The sequence below is a fragment of the Gossypium hirsutum genome, chromosome D06, assembly GCF_007990345.1.
Source record: "Gossypium hirsutum isolate 1008001.06 chromosome D06, Gossypium_hirsutum_v2.1, whole genome shotgun sequence".
In the NCBI taxonomy this organism is placed as follows: Eukaryota; Viridiplantae; Streptophyta; class Magnoliopsida; order Malvales; family Malvaceae; genus Gossypium; species Gossypium hirsutum.
Genome location: NC_053442.1, coordinates 3,709,092 through 3,729,159, shown reverse-complemented (window position 1 = coordinate 3,729,159; position 20,068 = coordinate 3,709,092). Strand labels below are relative to the sequence as shown.

General features: G+C 29.8%; 1 pseudogene; it reads left to right on the top strand.

Moving 5' to 3' along the window:
- Positions 1–15,201: 15,201 nt before the first annotated feature.
- LOC107942393 (BEACH domain-containing protein B-like) overlaps positions 15,202–20,068 on the top strand; it is a 35,483-nt pseudogene continuing 30,616 nt past the window's right edge.

Below are 20,068 nucleotides of genomic sequence, written 5' to 3'. Positions count from 1 at the left end.
TCAATATATCGAGGGGGCTAGTCCTCTAAAATGAAAAGTTGCACTTTTGGTATTTTAAATTTTATAAGATTTTAATTTAGTAAATGGTAAAATTATGTTCTGGCCCTTCAAAAATAATAAATTTTGATTTGATTCTTTAAAATTTATGAAGATATAAACTAATAAAATTATGAAATTACGTTTTAACTCTTATAAAAAATATACAATTGGATTCTACCCCTAGAAATTTTTTATGACTTCACCCTTGAATATATCAAATATAAATGAATTAATTTATGACTAAAAAAAGTTGGCACAAATCTTATAATGTCTCAAATTCGAGTCTCACCCCATGTTTTTTAATAACCAAGTTGATATCGAATTGTTTGACTACTAATTTGATCGTCGGTTCAATAATAATCTTTTTAATAATTAAGGGAGGGAATGTAGTTATTTAATATTGAACCCAAACTTTCATGCCTACAACATAATGGTTTAATCACTAAATTAAGAGGTTGCCAGCGTCCAATAACAAATTATATATATAACTGATCTAACAACTGATTTTTTGTCTCAATTTTCAATTATTTATTGGTTTTGAGCAATTCACTTAGAGAACTTTCAACCCTTATGGTTGGATCGAGATACCAACTTGCTTTGCTTTCGATTCAACTAATCAATCCAATTTAATTTAAATAACATTCATCTCACTATTTAGAGATTTTCCCAAATTTATTTAGAATCTAGTGAGATTGTGTGTGAATTTTATCTTAATATAATCAAATTGGGAATCACATTTTTCACCAAAAAGAAAATATCAATCACATTGGTACCATTGAACCCGGTCTGACTTTGAAAAAAGAGTGTTAGATAGAAGTGATAAATTAATGTGAGACAAATAAAGTTAGGTTGACTAACTCCCAAATTACACGTGAATTAAAACAATCTTTACTTGTGACAAACAATGCTTTTGCTAACCTTCGCTTCTTTATTGTGTTTCGTAAATTTGTGAATCTTATTAAGAGCATTAGATTTTATGAACCTAGAAAAAAAGTAATAGATTGCGGTGGTCCAATATTTTGTACGTACCATAAATTGATATAATCAAATATTAATTTTGACCTTAATAAAAGAATTGACATAACAAAGTTAGGTAAAATTATCATAGAGGCCTCTGTATTAAGAGTTAGATTGTATTTTACTTCCTCTACTAAAAATTGGATAAATTAGTCCCTATACATCAGATTAGAAAGCAAACTGGTTATTTTTGTTGAAAATTTCATCCATTTCTATTGTTAAAAATTGATATGGTTGACAGAATAACCAGCCACGTGTACCTCATTCTAGTATATAGGGACTAGTTTTTAATAGTATAAATGGGTGAAATTTTAGTAGAAGAATCAGTTTACTCTTTGATCTAACGTACATAAACTGATTTACTCGTTTTTTGAGCAGAGAAGGTAAAATGCAATTCGACTATTAGTACAAGAGCCTCCATGATATTTTTATCAACAAGGTGGTTATTTATAACAATATTTATATAATTAAAAATATAGGTTAAAATATATCATAATTCCTTCTACTCTTTGTAAATTTAAAATTTAGTCTCTATACTTTTATATTTAAAATTTTATTCTTTTTACTTTTTCAGATATCAAAATTTAGGTCCAATTATTAATATTGTTAAAATTTATTTTGTGGAATTCAAGTTAATTACATGGCTACTAAGTGATTTTCTTTATTTTAAAATGTCGCACCAACAAATTTAACAAGAAAATTTTAACAGTGTTAACAATTGGACCTGAATTTTGAAAATTAAAAAAGTAAAGGGACTAAATTCTTAAAAATAAAATTATAAAGATTAAATTCCAAATCTATGAAAAATACAGGGACTTATGACAAATTTTAAACAGAAATTTATTAGATAGGCCCTACTTTTTCATTTTCCTTTTATTTTAATGTGGAAATTGGTATTTTGTGTATCTCAAACATGCAAGTTGCATTAGAATAGAATATGAGTACATTGGGGTTTATTCCATGCTTAGTTTCTAACATTCGAAAATAATATTATTTATTTCAATTAATAATGAGTGATTAGACCTAATCTCACCAATCAACACCACCTAATTCCAATATTATGGAGTGGTCACAAGCAATCTATAATGCTTCTTTGTCATTCATATCACATTAGAATAACACAATTTGTCTATTAAAAAAGTAATTTAATAAAAAAACTGTTCAACAATAAGACAATGTCAAAGGGATAGGGCTAGAAAACTCACATTCTTAATGAATTTCACATAAAGTAAAGTTATTTTAAACACTTTTGTAATTTTTGTAAAGTTAATGTTTTAAGTATTAATATTGTAAATATTTTTATTTATAGGTTATGTATGTTTGCGGGATGTGTTTCGTATTTATTGGATTCTTTGAAAGTATTTAGAAAGACGATTGATCAAAGAAGGCTCAAAATAGGCCCGACATCACGACAAGGAGTGTGGGAACTTTAATATTAATCTAGGAATATTTTAGTCATATTAGGACTTTAATATTAGCCTATTTAAAGGGACTTTGTAACCCTGTTTTGGGGAGTTGATAGAATATTTCTTGTGTGAGATTTGATGAAGAGTTTTTGAGTAAGTTTTGTATTTGACCTTTTTTTGGGATGCTCTTTTAAGGTTTTTTTTTCTATCTTCGTTGGTTTGTCGATTAGAGAAACTTACTTTGCCCATGATTTTTATTCTCTTTTTTCCTTCCCTCAAATTTTATGAAATTCCAATTTAATATAATGATCAATTTGAAACTTTACGTTTAAGACAAATATAATTATATTAATAAATTCAACAATTAAATTATTTTTTTATAGTCTACTTCTACCCATAACCCCTGGTAAACCTTTAAATTAGAAGACCTTTTCGTTATTTCAATAACAACAACACCAACTGAATTAAGACTCAATCAGCTCAATAACTAAATTATTAAAATAGTAAATAGATTTATGTAAATATATATTTTTTGCTTAACATGGTTAGAACTTGGTTGGTGTCAAAGAGCAAAACAATAAAAGTGGGAAGAAAACAACTCACCTAGATTCAAATTTTATATTGTTTATTTATTTGAGCATAGTATATTTAATTGGTTTGGTTCCATTATTTTTGCTTATATATAAGTTTTAATCATGTATGACTTTTATAATTCATAGATAAATTTTACAGAATGAAAAAGTAAACCTACACTTGCCAAGTTGAGTCCAAGGGAGGAGGCATGCACACTTATGGCATAAGTAACAGATCTTAAAGTCTGATCGGTATTACTAAAGGCGAGCCTATACAACTTTCTAAAGGCATTAAGCATTAGAAGTTCAAGAAGAAAGGCACCATGAATACTCGGGCAGGCCAAATCTCCCCATACACATCAGAACTACCACTGACTATTCTTGCCACTTTGTATGATTCACCACCATCCTCGTAAACCAGGGACCACGCCAAGGGGGTAGGGCCTCAAATGGCGAATTATCATTTTTATCCTTTTAAGTTTATTAAAATTATAAGTTAGTTTAATGGTAAAAATACACTTTGTCACCTAAAAATGAATAAGATTCAATTCAATTCCTTTAAAATTCTAAAATAAAAAGCATATACAAAAATAAAATCGTGCTTTATCCTTTTTAAAATTTTAAATTTTTTTTTCACAAAAATAAAATATTTAGACTTCTTCAATTCTATTCTTTTTAATATAATGCTTAAAACTACTCATAACCTCTCTCCAACCCTTAAATAGGAGGATAATACGTTTCAACGCACTCGAATTCATGTCCTCCTGCACTAACAACAATACTAATACCAATCGAACTAAAACTCAATCTACAATTATTATATGAATTCTTAAAATGTTATACTCATAAGTAATTTTGAATTTTTCATATTATTTTTAATAATCATTAAACCATATTATATTGAAATTATTGCCGGTGCCAATTAATCTTGTAGAGGATAGGCCAATCTCTTCCCATGAAACGATAAGCAAGAAGTGGGAAAAACTCAAATATATTATATTATATTTATAATGTATAGTCACGTTCTCATAAAATTTGACGACGATTATTGCACGGGAAATTGATCCACTTTTTGTATTTTTTAACATAAAAGAGCCAATAGTTTGAGATAATAAAAAAAGTAAAAAATATTAAAATGGACTAAATTAACTAAACTTGTGAAACCAATGAATTCGTGATTGTCAAATGTATGACTTCTCCAAAAGGAAATGAAAATGATCTTTCCAGGGACTGTAAATGGACAAAGCTCACCAATGGTTACTCTTCAACCTTCCATTTTAGTAATTTTATATCCCATTCATATATAAAACTAATTTATTAATGGATTCGACATTCGAGTATGTTTAAGTACGTTTTTATTTGAGAGATCTCTCTATTATAAGAATTGGATTAAATTCATCTCTCTATTATTAAATAGATTAATATAGTCCTTGTATTATTAAAAAAATTCAAATAAGACCAATTTTGGAATAGAGTTAACACGAGGGGATATAAAAGATTATAAGGAATTACCAAAAATTTTGAGGAAGCACAAAAAATTATGAGAGAAAACTAAAAATACGAGAAAATATCAAAAATTATGAGAGAATACCATAATACCTAAGGAAGTATAAAAAAATGAGGATGTACCAAAAATTTTAAAGATGCACCATAAAACATATGAGGAAGTACCAAAAAATATGAAGGAATACAAAAAAAAATGAGGATGTACCAAAATTTTTAAAGATGTGCCACAAAACGTATGATGAAGTACGAAAAATTATGAGGGAATACAAAAAAATATGAGGATGTAAAAAAAATGATGATGTAACAAAAGTTATGAGTGTATACAAAAAATTGCGAGAGAATACTATAAAACTTGAGGAAGTATCAAAATTTATGATGGAATACTAAAAACCACGAGAATGTACGGAAAGTTATGAGGAATATAAAAAAAATATGAGGAAGTACCAAAAATTATGAGAGGATATAAAAAATTACGAGGATACTAATTTTTGGTTCATATCAATAAATTTTTTTTATTTAATTTTTCGTATTTTTTTAAATTATCATGAAATATAAGTTTTTTTACCAATTTTTAGCATTAAAAATTACAATTTAACAGTTAAAAAATTTTAGTTACAAAATGTCATTGAAATTTCTTAATATTTAAAAATATTTTTTATTTACTCCAAAATTATATACAGTACCAAATTTTCTTTTCAAAATAATACCAACAATTATGAGAAAGTATCAAAAAATCTGAATGGATATAAAAAATTATGAGCATATACCAATTATTATTAGAAAATACAAAAAATAAATTATACCAATTATTAACTTATAACCTGAAATTCACAAAAGACCCTCCTATTGTATTTTCCTTATATCACAAAAGACATAAATTTTAATTTTTAAATTAAAATAAAAAGCTAAATGCTTACACATTTTAACCAATTTTGTAGTAAAGTTAAAGGAATGTTGATGTGTTTAGAATAAAACACGTAATAACTGAATCAAATATTGCTTGAAAAGAAAAGAAAGTAATCAAGACATAATTTGAGAAACCTTATTCGAGCACTTTAAAGATATTTGCTCTTATCAGGCCCGACCATGGGATTGTTTGAGAGTACAACCACCCAGGACCCAGGGCTGGAAGGGGCTCAAAAAAAGTATTTTTCAACTTTTAATGTGAGAACAAAATTTTCAGACTAAAATAAATTAATTAAATGCCTAAGGCTTTTAAATTTTCACCATAAATGCTGCCTCTCTTAGGGCCTCAAAATTTTCAGCTTTTATTGTATTACATTTTATAATTTTTTTAAAAAAAGGAGCCCAATTTATAATTTCGCTTAGGGCCCCAAAAATATCAAGAACGGGTCTGACTCTTATTTGACTATTTTGAAAAGTTTAATCTTAATTTCAAAACTTTTTATTAAGGTGATATCTTTATATCACCATTTAAAAAAAATAATTCTTAAGCGAACGGTCAGGTTTAATCCAATTTGAGCATTTAGTAAAAATAAAATATAGAAAAAAAATCAAAATTTAATTCAGCCAAATTTAACCAAAATTATCTCTATCATATAAAGCAAAAAAGGAAAGAAAAAATCTCCACAAGCTCACATGATTTTTATGAATGAATCTAAAGGGTTAAGAATAATGAAAGAAAAAATAAAAAAAGCTATTGATGTGGATACTCTTATGGGCCTAGTCACCCACTAAGGGGAAAAACAATATAAAGGCATTAGTGGAGGAGTTTTATTAATGTAAAATCCAGACAAAGAGATATGAGAATTGGAGAGAGCATCTAAATGCAAAGCAACTAGCATTGATAACAATATTTTAAATAATTTATTATGGTTGCAAAATCCACTTTCCACTTATCAATTTATATATATATATATAGATAATGGTGCATTAATATTTAACAATGTATCTTAAAAAAAAAGTTGATTCTCCACAAAATATCTAAAGGCATCCTCTAAGTGATAAATTGTATATTTATCTATAATTTATAATATATAAAATTTTAAATTGATGAAAATATTATTTTATTTTATCATATTATTAAATTGACACTTAAATGTAATTATGATTTAATTTAAAATTATTAATTCACGTTTAAAACTAATTATAGTATATGTAATAATTACAATTTAAAATTAAATATAGTATAGTCATTTGAGTCATAATTTGATTGGCATGAATTTTGTTGTCAATGCAGGAGAACATGAGTTCGAGTACGCTGAAGCGCATTATCCTCCTATTTATGGATCAGGGAGGGGCTATGGGTAGTTTTAGACTTTGTTTCAAAACAAAGAGCAGCTATGATTAAAACCTAAAATGAGATTATTCGGAATTATATTAATTAATATTAAAGTAAAATACTAATTAAAATTTAAATTTAGTTCTATAAATAGAATATGGTAGTTTGACATAATCAACCGAGTAGCACCTAAGAAATTGTCAGTAAATATTTATTCTTTTATGATATTTTAATTACTTTGTAAATTATAATTATAATTATTTATTATAATTATGTTTTTATAAATGTTTAGGTAATTTACAATTCCAGAGTAATTTAACTATCATTATGCAAAGTTAAAAAAAATCTATTGAGTATATTTGGATAAATATTTTCATAAAATATTATTTGCATTAAATGTTATATATTATTATCTTTTATTTAATTAATAAATGTGTATGCTACGTGTAGCACATGTGAGGGGAAAGACTAATATATTATAAGAGAAAGGGTTTGTTTCTATTATTGAGACTTTTTTTTTTAATTTCACAAAACAAATTAAAGATTTAGTATTTTTTTTTAATTTATGCTTTGGTATCCTGATTATAAAATCTTGAAGTTTCATTGGAAATGGACTATGTGCAATGCATACTTTTGATAATGGAGAAATAATTTATAAGATATGAGGTGTATTCATTTATATAGCCTAAAAATTAAAATAGTTTTTGTATAGTTTTGTAATTATTTATATTATTAATATTTTGACGATCTAATTGTTATATTTTTTAGTTTATTTATGTAGATCATAGTGGTGAATCTAGAGGAGGACTAGCATGGGCTCTGACTTCCCCTAAAATGTAAAATTATTATTTAAGCCCTTAAAATTTTTAAAAAAATTAAATTAATAAATGTAAAATTGTACTTTGGCTCCCCTAAAATTATAAAAATTAGATTTAATCTTTTAAAAATTATAAAGATATAAACTATAAAAAATTAAAATTTCATTCGGCCCCCCTAAAAGATTGTTCTGGCTTCGCCCCTGGTAGATCATACATGTTAAATTTGATATAAATTTAAATTTAAATTTTTTAACTATTTATTTTATGTAAAAAAAATTAATCGTTATAATATATAATATATAGAGAGAGAATTTTAGATTGATATGATAAAGATATTAGATTGGTTTGAAAAGTTACATGCATTACATGTATATATATAGGTAAAATCAACAGTTAGATAATTAAAATATTAATCATATAAATAATTACAGAAATATGTAAAATTATTTTAATTTTTACACTATATAAGTGGATCCTACCAATGTAAAAGTTAATAATTTTACACTATTTTTAAACCATTAGAAAGCCCCAATTAAAAGAAAGTATAGACATTGTGCAATAAACTAGTTTTAAGAGAGAAATTATCCTTAGCTTGGATATTGTGATAAGAAAAATAAGAACACATAGATTTTATGTGGAAAACCCTTTTAGGAAAAACCATGGACAGTACAAGAGGAGTTTCAATTACATCTATTTAAGAGTTGAAAAACCATGTTCTAATCAAAGTCAAACTGAAGAAGAATAGTTCTATATGGATTCAACTTGTGTTGTATGGGGGACTCCGTCCCCGCAGCCACAGTCCAATTTTGTGCTTAATTGAGATCTGTGGCGACCTTCGGCCCTTCGCCCCTTCACTCACACAGATCTCCTTATTTTGTCACTGTATTTATTTTGTCAATAAGATATTTTTATTTTATTTCGATATATTTTATTTTGCATGCATAATAAACTAGACAATCATTTATCCAAGTTCATTTTGAATGTTTTTATAATTTCAAAAGCAACAATATAATTTAAAAAAATAATCGTCAACAATATAATTCAAACAACAATATACTTTTTATTTTGCATGCATAATGAACCAGTTGGACTGGTTCTATCTATGACTTTTATCGTAGTCAATATTTTTAGAATCGAATTGGTAGTCGAACCGGTCAAACCATCGATTCTCAATATGACTGATCCAATCAATTTTATTATCAATCCAACCAATTTACTATTTAATAATATAAAATAATAATATTATTAAAAAAACTTAAAATAAAACTTAGGACCAAACTTTTAAATAAAATAAACTAAGAAAAGAAAACTTGGTTTTTACTTTTTCCTTGTTGCCTCTTTTCTCATCTTATTTATCTCAATATGACTGATCCAATCAATTTTATTATCAATCCAACCAGTTTACTATTTAATAATATAAAATAATATTATTAAAAAAACTTAAAATAAAACTTAGGACCAAACTTTTAAATAAAATAAGCTAAGAAAAGAAAACTTGGTCGCCAGAGATCTCAATTAAGCACAAAATTGGACTGGGGTTGCGGGGGCAAAGTCCCCCATACAACACAAGTTGAATCCATATAGAACTATTCTTCTTCTATTTGACTTTGATTAGAACATGGTTTTTCAACTCTTAAATAGATGTAGTTAAAACTCCTCTTGTACTGTCCATGATTTTTCCTAAAAGGGTTTCCACATAAAATTAGGGGTGTGCATAATTCGGTTAAAACCGAAAAAATTCGGTTAACCGACCGGTTTCGAACCGAATTAACTGTTAACTGAAAAATTAAAAAATAATTACCCGACCCCCGACCGAAAAAATTCGGTTAACCGACCGCTTAACCGAATTCGATCGATTAACCGAATTTTTTCGGTTTTAACCGAATTATGTACACCCCTAATTTTATGTGGAAAACCCTTTTAGGAAAAACCATGGACAGTACAAGAGGAGTTTCAACTACATCTATTTAAGAGTTGAAAAACCATGTTCTAATCAAAGTCAAATAGAAGAAGAATAGTTCTATATGGATTCAACTTGTGTTGTATGGGGGACTCCGCCCCCGCAGCCCCAGTCCAATTTTGTGCTTAATTGAGATCTGTGGCGACCTTCGGCCCTTCGCCCCTTCACTCCCACAGATCTCTTTATTTTGCCACTGTATTTATTTTGTTAATAAGATATTTTTATTTTATTTGGACGTATTTTATTTTGCATGCATAATAAACTAGACAATCATTTATCCAAGTTCATTTTGAATGTTTTTATAATTTCAAAAGCAACAATATAATTTAAAAAATAATCGTCAACAATATAATTCAAACAACAATATACTTTTTATTTTGCATGCATAATGAACCAGTTGGACTTTGTTCTATCTATAACTTTTATCGTAGTCAATATTTTTAGAATCGAATTGGTAATCGAACCGGTCAAACCATCGATTCTCAATATGACTGATCCAATCAATTTTATTATCAATCCAACCAGTTTACTATTTAATAATATAAAATAATAATATTATTAAAAAAACTTAAAATAAAACTTAGGACCAAACTTTTAAATAAAATAAACTAAGAAAAGAAAACTTGGTTTTTACTTTTTCATTGCTGCCTCATTTCTCATCTTATTTATCTCCCTTTGTTTTTATGAACCCTAGGGATTCTCCATGCTTCTATTAACCCTCCTTGATCTCAGTATTTGAGCCTAATAGAGGCTCTGTTACTCCCTTGCCATTCTTCTAATCTTCTTAAGGGAGTCTTCTTCTTCTTCTTCTCTATCAGCTTCAACTGATTCAGGATTAACAGGCAGAAAAACGGTAAATCATGATGCCCATGAAAGCAATAAGCATTTGAACCTTTTCTTGAAGAGAAAAATAAAGGAACTAAAAAATTGTATACATTTTTAAGAATTTTATATATTCAATAAAAAATTATATATATTTCAAAAATATTTATGTATTTTTTTTTTATATATTTCTTTGATTTTTTTTAGAATTATGACATAATTAAAGTAATATGTAAATATTGAGAGTTGAATTTTTTAAATTTATAATTAAACGATACACTACATATGAATATAAGGATAAATTTATTATTTTTCCAAATTTTGAATTGCCACCCTGTCATTAAACATCTAGCAGCAATTAATGGAAAGTGAAAGAAAAATCCAATTAATTCGATGATGAATTTAAAATTTTTAATAATTAGATGATTAAAAAAATATCGACGATAATTAAGTGACTTGAGACATAATTTATCCAATATATTTTTATTCATTTAGATGTTCGTCCTTAAAAGAAAGCCCCATTGTTATTGGGTTACTAATACGTTTTAGGATTGGTGTAGGTACAGCCAAGCCTCGTCACCATTCAACCAAAACCCATCACCCTCGTTAATTAGAAAAAAAAATATGTTTTTCTTAATTATATATTTTGTACTACATTTGGTTGGAGTATTATTTTTTTCGTATATTTTAGTCATTGGTTAGCCATAAATCAATCACAATTGGTAATTTTTAGTCACCCACAAGACTTATATGTGGCAAAAGAAATAAATTTTTTTGCTTATTTTTAAAATACCTTATTTTTTTATAAGAATTTTTATTCATTTTTTAATTACATATTTAAACTTATACTAATTATTCTTTATTTTATGTGTAACTATTTTAGAATATATGTATTCAATAAATTTTTTTATTTATGTTATTACATTAGTAACCTAACATGACATTAGTGATAAAATTTAAGGATGATAATGGTTTTGAACGGATAATTTTTAAAAAAGAAAAAACTGAGGTTACCATGTATAAATATTTTTTTAAATATAATATATCTAGTTTGGTTCATCATTTTCAAAAATTAAAAATACTTTTTTTATAATTTTCAAGTTATTTTCACTTATTTATATATAATATTTATATTTATATTACAAAATATAAAAACTAAACCAAATAGACTTATATAGTAATGAAAGTAAATTTAATTGATTATTTTCAAAAATAAAATTATAATTAGGGATGGGGAATGAGATTTTTTTAGATCAAATTCAAGATCTCATGTTTACAACATAATACTCATGGCACTAGACCAAGAGTTTATTCGTTTTTTTTTTCTTCATATTTTTGGTTGCTCAACATAATACTCATGGCACTAGACCAAGGGAAGACTAAAAGGGAAAATAGACCCACATGAGATGGCTGAGGCGGTGTAACGTGAAAACAAAATCAAGGATATTATGTGATTAAGGGCAAAATTGGAATTAAAACAGTTTATATGGCCAAATGTGATTTTAATAGTTTCTAGACATTTTCTTCATCATTTTTCTGTCAAAAATAGCCATTGAAGAGGGTTTAAGCTGGTCTTTCATATTTTAGCTTCATGTAAGTTTAATTCTTGCTTTTTCCTTGAAATTTTTATGTTTTGGGACTTTTACAATTAGGTCCAACTTACTATTTCATTAGTTTTTGGTTTTGTTGAAAGTTTTTGAAGATACCATTGATAATTTCATATGATTTTAGTTATTAGATGATGAAATTGAGATGTTGATGGGTATTTAAAGGTATTTTGTTAAGGAATTTTGGATGAAATCATGTTTTAGAGATTAATTTGTAAAGTTGTTTAATTTATGTGAAATTATAAAATTATGGGTTGCTATTGATATATATGAAAGTATTTAGGCTTGGAATAAGGAATAAATTACATGAATTTCATTTTTCGAGCCTAGGGATGAAATCGTCATTTAGTAAAAGTATAGGGGCAAAATAGTAATTTTTCCTAAGATGTGACTTGGATAGAATTGAATGTAAATAGTATTAAATTGATGTTAAATTTACTCGTATAGATCCAGATAGATGAAGTACGGAAGTAGATCGTGGTAAAGAAAAAGTATCAGATTAGTAGATTACAAGTCATGAACAATTAGTTGAGGTAAGTTCGTGTAACTTAATTTTATAATTATATGTTTGAAATAATTTGAATGAATTGTATGTGAATTGTGTATTGGCCATGTATATGAAATCTGATCACATATCTGGAAAATACCTAATAAATGTTAAATCTCGTTTGAATGAATGAGATTCAATTGGATATAGGATTCTGTTTCCCGAAACGGTAGTGGTCCTACATTTGTTGCAGACATACCATAGCTCGAAATGTCACCCTGATATAGGCCCTCTCAAGCTTCCCGTTATAATGTTCTTGCGAGCTTCTTGTTAATGCTCTTCAGAGCATCCCGACTGGTTGTGATCTGCATATGTTGTAGACACACCCATGCTTTTATGAGCGTTTTGTTTATAGGCTCTTTGTGAGCTTCCCGTTAAAGGCTCCTCGGAGCTTCCCGTTAGTGCGTACTTGAACTTCCCGTTATATGGTTATCCGGTGCTTTCTGATTAAGTACTCTTCGGAGCTTCCCGTTAAATGCTCTTCGGAGCTACCCGATATAGGCTCCTTGTGAGCTTCCCGTTATTAAGCCCAGATAAGCTTCCCGTTACATGGCTCAATTAGCTTCCCGTTATAGTGCTTGAGAGAGAGCTTTCTGGTTAAGTGCTCTAATAAGTACTCTCATACATGAATTGAAGGATTTCTGATTTGTACACTTTATGTGTACTACCTTCATATCCATCGAGATTTCAAATGATTCAGTGGGTGAAATTCTGACACGAAGACAAGTGAAAATCAAAATGAAATCAATATCTGAAAAATACATGAAATGCATGGAACTTGGTATTTAATGAGCTCATTTTGTTATTGATATTTATATGAAATGAATAATTAACATATTTGATGAGATTGTGTGCTTAGGCTATGACCAAGTTGTTTGGAATGCATGTGTATGTTTACTTAATTTACAAATGAATGGTAAGTTTATTTCCCGTTATACGAACTTACTAAGCACAAAGTGCTTACTCGGTTTTATTTCCTTTGCTTTATAGTACTCGGAAGCTCGTTGGGTTGGAAGCTTGGCTGATATCACTCACACTATCCACCGGCTCACTTTGGTATAATTATGACATTATTTTTCGATATTATGACATGTATAGGTTTGGTTAGCCAAAGTTGGCATACAAATATTTTGGTTGTAAATAGCCATTGGAATGACTTGTGATGAATGTGTTTTGGTATATTAACATATGAGTTAATTTCATGTTTGGTATAAGTGCTTAATTTGGTTTATGAATATTAGTATGATATTAAGTAAATATGGTCAAGTAGATAAATTCACAAACATGGATTTATGAAATGATATGGTATGTATGAGACTTGAGTTTTGCATGATTTTAAATGTTTTGGATTGGCTTTTGGATGTGTTAAAATATTTGTGTAGGTGAATGATCAATTGGGTGATAAATAAGGTTTGGAAATGACCTTATTTTGTCCACACGGGCAGAGGCACGGGCGTGTGTCTCAATCGTGTGTGACACACGACCTAGCTCATAGGCGTGTGTTCTGGCTGTATGACCCCTGCATCTTAAAATTTTAAAACAAAATGCTCAAAATTGATCACACGACCTAACACACGGGCATATGGCTTGGCCGTGTGACCCTTGCACTTAAATGTATTGCAAGCCAGAGAGTTACATGGGCTGGGGACACGACTATGTGCCCTACTTCAAATACCACACGGCCTAAAACACGGGGCGTGTGACCCCTGCACCTTGAAATTTTTTTTTAAATTTTGTGAAAAATTCACTGAGTTCCTAATTTAGTCCCGACTTGTTTCTTATGTATGTTTTGGGCCTCAAAGGCCCTAATAAAAGACTTTACGATAAATTTTCTAACATGTATGATAAAATAATATAAAATATCTGTATTTATTTTGTAAGTTTTGGTAATGCTCCGTAACCCTGTTTCGGCGACATATACGGGTTATGGATGTTACAGAGCCAAAATGAAAACTTACTATTATATTAGTTTATATTTCTACATTTTTAGAAGGATTAAATTAAAATTATATTATTTTAGGAGATCAAAATGTAACTTTATCATGTATTAATATATTCAATTACAACTTTTAGAGGAATCCAAAGTATATAAATTTCTGTTTTAGGGAGGACTAGGGCTCCCACTAGCCCTTACCCATTGCATAAACAACTTAGAACTAACATAGAAAAAGCCAACCTGTAATGCTTTTTCCTTTGTACTATTTATGAATGTAATAGGTACACATATATTTACAATTTGATTTGCAAGTTTTTAATCTACTCCACGCCATATTTGAGATGTCATTTAGCATTCAAGCTAAGGGCTAGACCGGTGGAAGGACGCGATTGATACAATATTTAATACATTGAGGATTCAATTAAAATATTTTGAACTTCAAAAAGCAATTTAAAATATAAGCAATAAGTTGAGGACTTCTGGTGAATTAATCCTTTATTTATTATTTGAAAATGATACAGATAGCCTACATCAAGCATGAAGAAAGCAACATTTCGTCGCAAACTAAAAAATCCGAATCTCTAATGCATCCATCAAGAAGATAAGACCAATTAACTAAGGACAACGACGCCGTATAATTCAAGTGTTTTAAAACGACATCGTCTAAGGCCAGATGAAGTTCTGTTAGGCGTTCTATTTTGTTTTATTTTATTTTATTTTCTATATCGTTAAACGAACTTGAAGATATTCTTATTCCACCTTTGTTTCTATCCCCCCCCCATTTTTCTCTCTATTTTCTTTTATTCGCTCATTATTATTTTTTCATTCCTCACTACATTGAAAAAAAAGCTAAGGAAACAAACTCAGATCGAGAATGATAAACCCTAGAATTCAAGGCATGACTTGAGCCGTTTGATTCGGTTTGGTATAGCCATCTTTTCATAATTAACAATTGCTTTATTTTTTTCGTATTTAATTTAAGTTGATTGAATTTTTGGCAAATATTGATGAGATTCGCTTCAAAATTTCTTTTTCCTGTCAACATTCTTAATCTCTTATAGCGTGTTTTTTGAATGTTCGTCATTTTAAAGAATGTGCATTGGCTTCCACTTGATCATTCTCTGTAATTTAATTTTCTTCGTGAAAAATGTAATAGCTGGGGTTGATATTAGTTGATTAAAATGAATTTAGCTCTTATATATATTGGCATAAAATTTTCTGTGAAGCAGAAGAAATTAGAACTTGATGATAACAATTGTTTAAAAAAGAACGAAGAAAAGAAAAAAAATTTTTGCTAATTATTTGTATACTGAATTTAAAACTGTCTAGTTTACTATATTGAAGCATTTGAATGTGGTTTAATTGAACAGCTGGGTTGATATTGGCGGAAAGTAATGGTCTGGAATGGCCATTTGTTTATTGATTGTTGGATTATGAAGCTGCAGTTGTTGCATTGGCGGGAAGCATGAACATTGTGAAAGGTGTTGCCGACCTTATCCGTCGGTCATCTAGTGGTCACACTGGAGAATCGCCAGGGTCACAAGGGGAGAGGCTGTCTCCTCCCACTCCAAGGATTCGCTTCAGGTACATGATGCTAGCTGATTTCTATTATCACACATGATTCAGTAATGTGTACTACAATGGAGTTTCTGAGTGAGTAAAATTTGAAAAATGTTTGAGCACTTTTGTGTAAACTTATTGTTGAACAAGTTGATTAGTGTTGTGTGCAAGAGAATAAGAACAAGTCACAAGGGCGGTGAACCAAAAAATTCTCCTAAGAGCATGGATTTACCCTTGTTGGATCGTGTCCTTTCTTGGATGAACCTAGGCAAAAAGGATAATGAAGGCTCTTTAGAGGGAACCTTCAAACCTTAAAAGAATAGAAAAAAAGAACCAAACTTTTCTGCTTATTTCATATTTTTTCCTTTCTGACGGCCTTAATATAGTAGGCATGATATTGTTTAAAAGGGAAAACATTAATAAATTGTAGAATTATAGGAGAAAAATTGCCAGCAAAATAATTTCATATTTGCATTGACTGGACTTGGTCAAATTTTATCTTCTTAATCCCTTTGTTCTTGTTTCCATTAGGCCCTTCAGATTCTTTGTTGTTTGTCTTCTATTATAGACTTGACCAACAAATGTATCCTAAACTCCCTCCCTAGAGAAAGAGATTGTCGTCACCCTCGAATTGAGGGTAAGCATTTTGGAATTCTGGAATAGTTTCCATGTAGCATCAACTGTGATCATGGCTTGCCATTGCACCAGAATTTCCCATGTTCCACGATTGAGGTATGATCACAAAACATGCTAAGGTTGGGGAATTATTTTACCATTCAGTAGTGGGGTCAAACTAGGAATGGAAGTTGGAGGGGTCTTCTTTAAAAACTTTGAGGAGAAAGACATGAAACACGTTATGGAGCTTGCTGGTAGGCGAAGGGTCCAATTGATGGGCCAAAGGGCCGACTCGTTGTATGATTTGGAAAGGTCTATAAATATTAGGTGAGAATTTGGAGTGTAATTGACCTTTCAATGAAGTTTACTGTTGGGTTGTAGGCACAACCAAATCTATTCTTCAGGAGAAATTCAAGATCACGGTGGCCTGAGTCATAAGTGGTCTTCATGTGATTCAGTGCTTGCAATAAGCAATATCAAATTATAGTCAACATTTCATCTTTTTTTTTTATTAATGTTTGGTCAACTGCATCCACTTGCGAAAGCCTATGATTGTAAGGAAGTAAGCGAGGAGGGTTGTGACCATAGACTACTTGAAAAGGTGAAGTTTTGAGGGTTGTGTGAAAAGATGTGCTATAGCAATATTCAACTAAGAAATCTAGTTGATCCCACTTCGTGGATTATCTCTTACAAAACAAAGAAGATACATTTCGGCTGTGCGGTTGGAAACTTTCATCTGAGCATATATTTATGGATGATAAGCCGAAGAGAAATAAAGTTGAGCATTGCATAATTGAAAATTTTCTTCCAAAACATCTTTGTCACAAACAATTGATTAAGGTAAATTGTGTAAATGAAAAATCTGCAAAAAGAAAGGGTGAGCAACAGTAACGACAATGTATGTATAGGTCGTAAATATGAAATGTGCATGTTTGGAAAATTTATCAAACATGACAAATAGTAACGACTTCCCTCTGGTTTTGGTAAGCCATCAATGAAGTGCATTGGGATGTAATTGTTTTACTTTGTTCATTTGGTAGGTGGGGCCGGATGCCACAAAAGCTTGAGTATCCATCTTCATGCCTTTCCAATAAAGGTCTCCACGAATTTGTTAGAGAGTTCTTTTCACCCCTTCCTCTATGCTGCCAACTAATATTATAATAGTAACAAGAAGGGAAGTGAGTAAGACACATACCTTCCTTTTTTACATCATTAACCTCTCTCTAATGGTCTAACAAGTATTAAGAGCCTCTTGCTCAATTTCGGTACGCATCTCTTTGAGAGTGTCCAAGGCATTTATCTCTTCTCAAATTGAAGGATCGGATACTGCATCAAGTATGACTTTTCTTCATCTCTGTGAGATAAGGCATTGGTTACCTTGTTGAGTTTTACTGGCTTGTACTCAACTTTGGGAATTGAGCCAATGTTGTGGGAAAGTAGTTAACTGTTGCTCTAACAAGCATTTGAGGCTGTAGTGATATGTTTGTATGAGAAAGGCAAGACACCACAATTAAGGTCTTCAGTTTTGGACTGCCTTGGCTGAGTCCTGTTAATTCTCTCTCATAATTAGGTAACTTGAAATGATGGTTTGTCAATTTGCGACTAAAAACAGCTGTGGTGTGTCTTTGTTGCTGTAGGACAGCTTCAATTCCTCTTTCTGAAGTGTCACACTCTACCAAAAGGGTGTTTGTGAAATTTGACAGCTTAAGGACAGGGCAACAGAAAAGGTAGCCTTGAGTTGAGAGAATGATTCTATAGCTTCGGTACTCAAATGGAAAGAATTCTTCTTTAGTAAATTGGTTTAGGGTGCTACTAATCGTCTATAATCTTGAATGAATTTCTATAATATCCAGCAAATATAAGGAATCCTTTAAGAGCTTTGGTGGAATGTGGTTTGGGCCAATCTCTTACTGTCTTGATTTTTCTAGGATATGCTGAAACTCCACTGGCTGCAATGATTTAAAAACTGAGTTGATAGTAGAAACAGTGGAATTATTGGTTTTCGGTTCAATTGGACAATTTTAGTGGGTTGAGCTATACCGCCTTTTTACTTTGCTTGGACTTTGTGAGAATGGCAACTATCAAAATAATGGGAATTAGGTTTTCTTGCAAATTATTTTGGCTTTATCAAAATGGCAACAATATCAACAAATTATGGGAATTGTGAGATACACTTGTTGCTAAATTTTCCATTTAACCATGTTTAAAGCATGAAGAAACTAATAAAGATAAATTCATCAATATCTTTTTGATCTCCCTACCTCAATTCTTCTACTTTTTTCTTGGTTTTTTATTCCCCTGTTTCTCTAGTTCCGAGCTTCTATCAATTTCCTAGCTTTAATCCTTATTCTTGTGAGGAACCTCTAACTCCCATCTCCTATCTTCTTTCCTTATTCCTTTTCTCTTTTTTCAATTCAATTTTCAACCAATTTACACAAAAATGATTGACGAATTTGTAATAGTTTTTTGATAAGTAAGAACTAATAGGTTCGACAATAGCTAGAAAGATTAGTCGATTTGGGAGATATTTTAAACCCTAATCTTTTGGGTAGGGGATAGAGATGAGTTAAATGCCTAAATTTGAAGGTGGAGACTCAAATTAGAGGTTAATGGTAACATTATCCATGGTTAGTGGCCTCGAGATATACTTAATGGGTTTAGCATTTTTTATTCCATAAGCATCCTTGAAAACTTGACATGTCTCTTTTTTAAAAATATTTATTTATCTTTAATATTTTATCGTACCCCTATAGGACACTTGTCAACCCTTTGACCCTGCTTCTGGAGTCTAAAAACTCCATTGGCAGGGTACCAAATAATTTCCCTTTTTTAAATTGGTTTCCCATGTTAGTTTGAATATATGTAATTAATTGCTGAACCTGTCGGTTCCTAGTTGAATCTTTTAAACTGTCCGATCCCGTTTGTTTTCAACATCATTGACTAGCTGAATAATGTGCCCCAAGTATGTCACTTGTTTAGCTCCAAATGTGCATTTAGTCTTTTTCAAGAATAAGTGATGAGCACCTAAGTGTTCCAAGACTTTCTTGATGCGTTGAAGATGTTTCTCCCTAGACTTGTATATTAAAATATCATCAAAGAAAACGGGAATAAGTTCTCTTAGTTAGGGTTGAAATATCTCATTCATCAATGCACGAAAGGTTGAGGGGGTATTCGTCAATCTAAATTATATGATTAAGAATTCAAAGTGACCATGGTTGATGTTGAAGATAGTCTTTTCAATGTTTGTTCAGTTCATTCTAGTTTGATGCTAACTTGATTTGAGGTTCAGTTTAGTGCAAAGTAGAGCTCCAAGTAATTCATCTAGTAGTTCTACCACTATAATTAGAAATTATCCTTGATAGTTCAAGCATTCAATTCTTTGTGGTCTATGCAAAATGTCCATGTGCCATCTTGCTTTTTA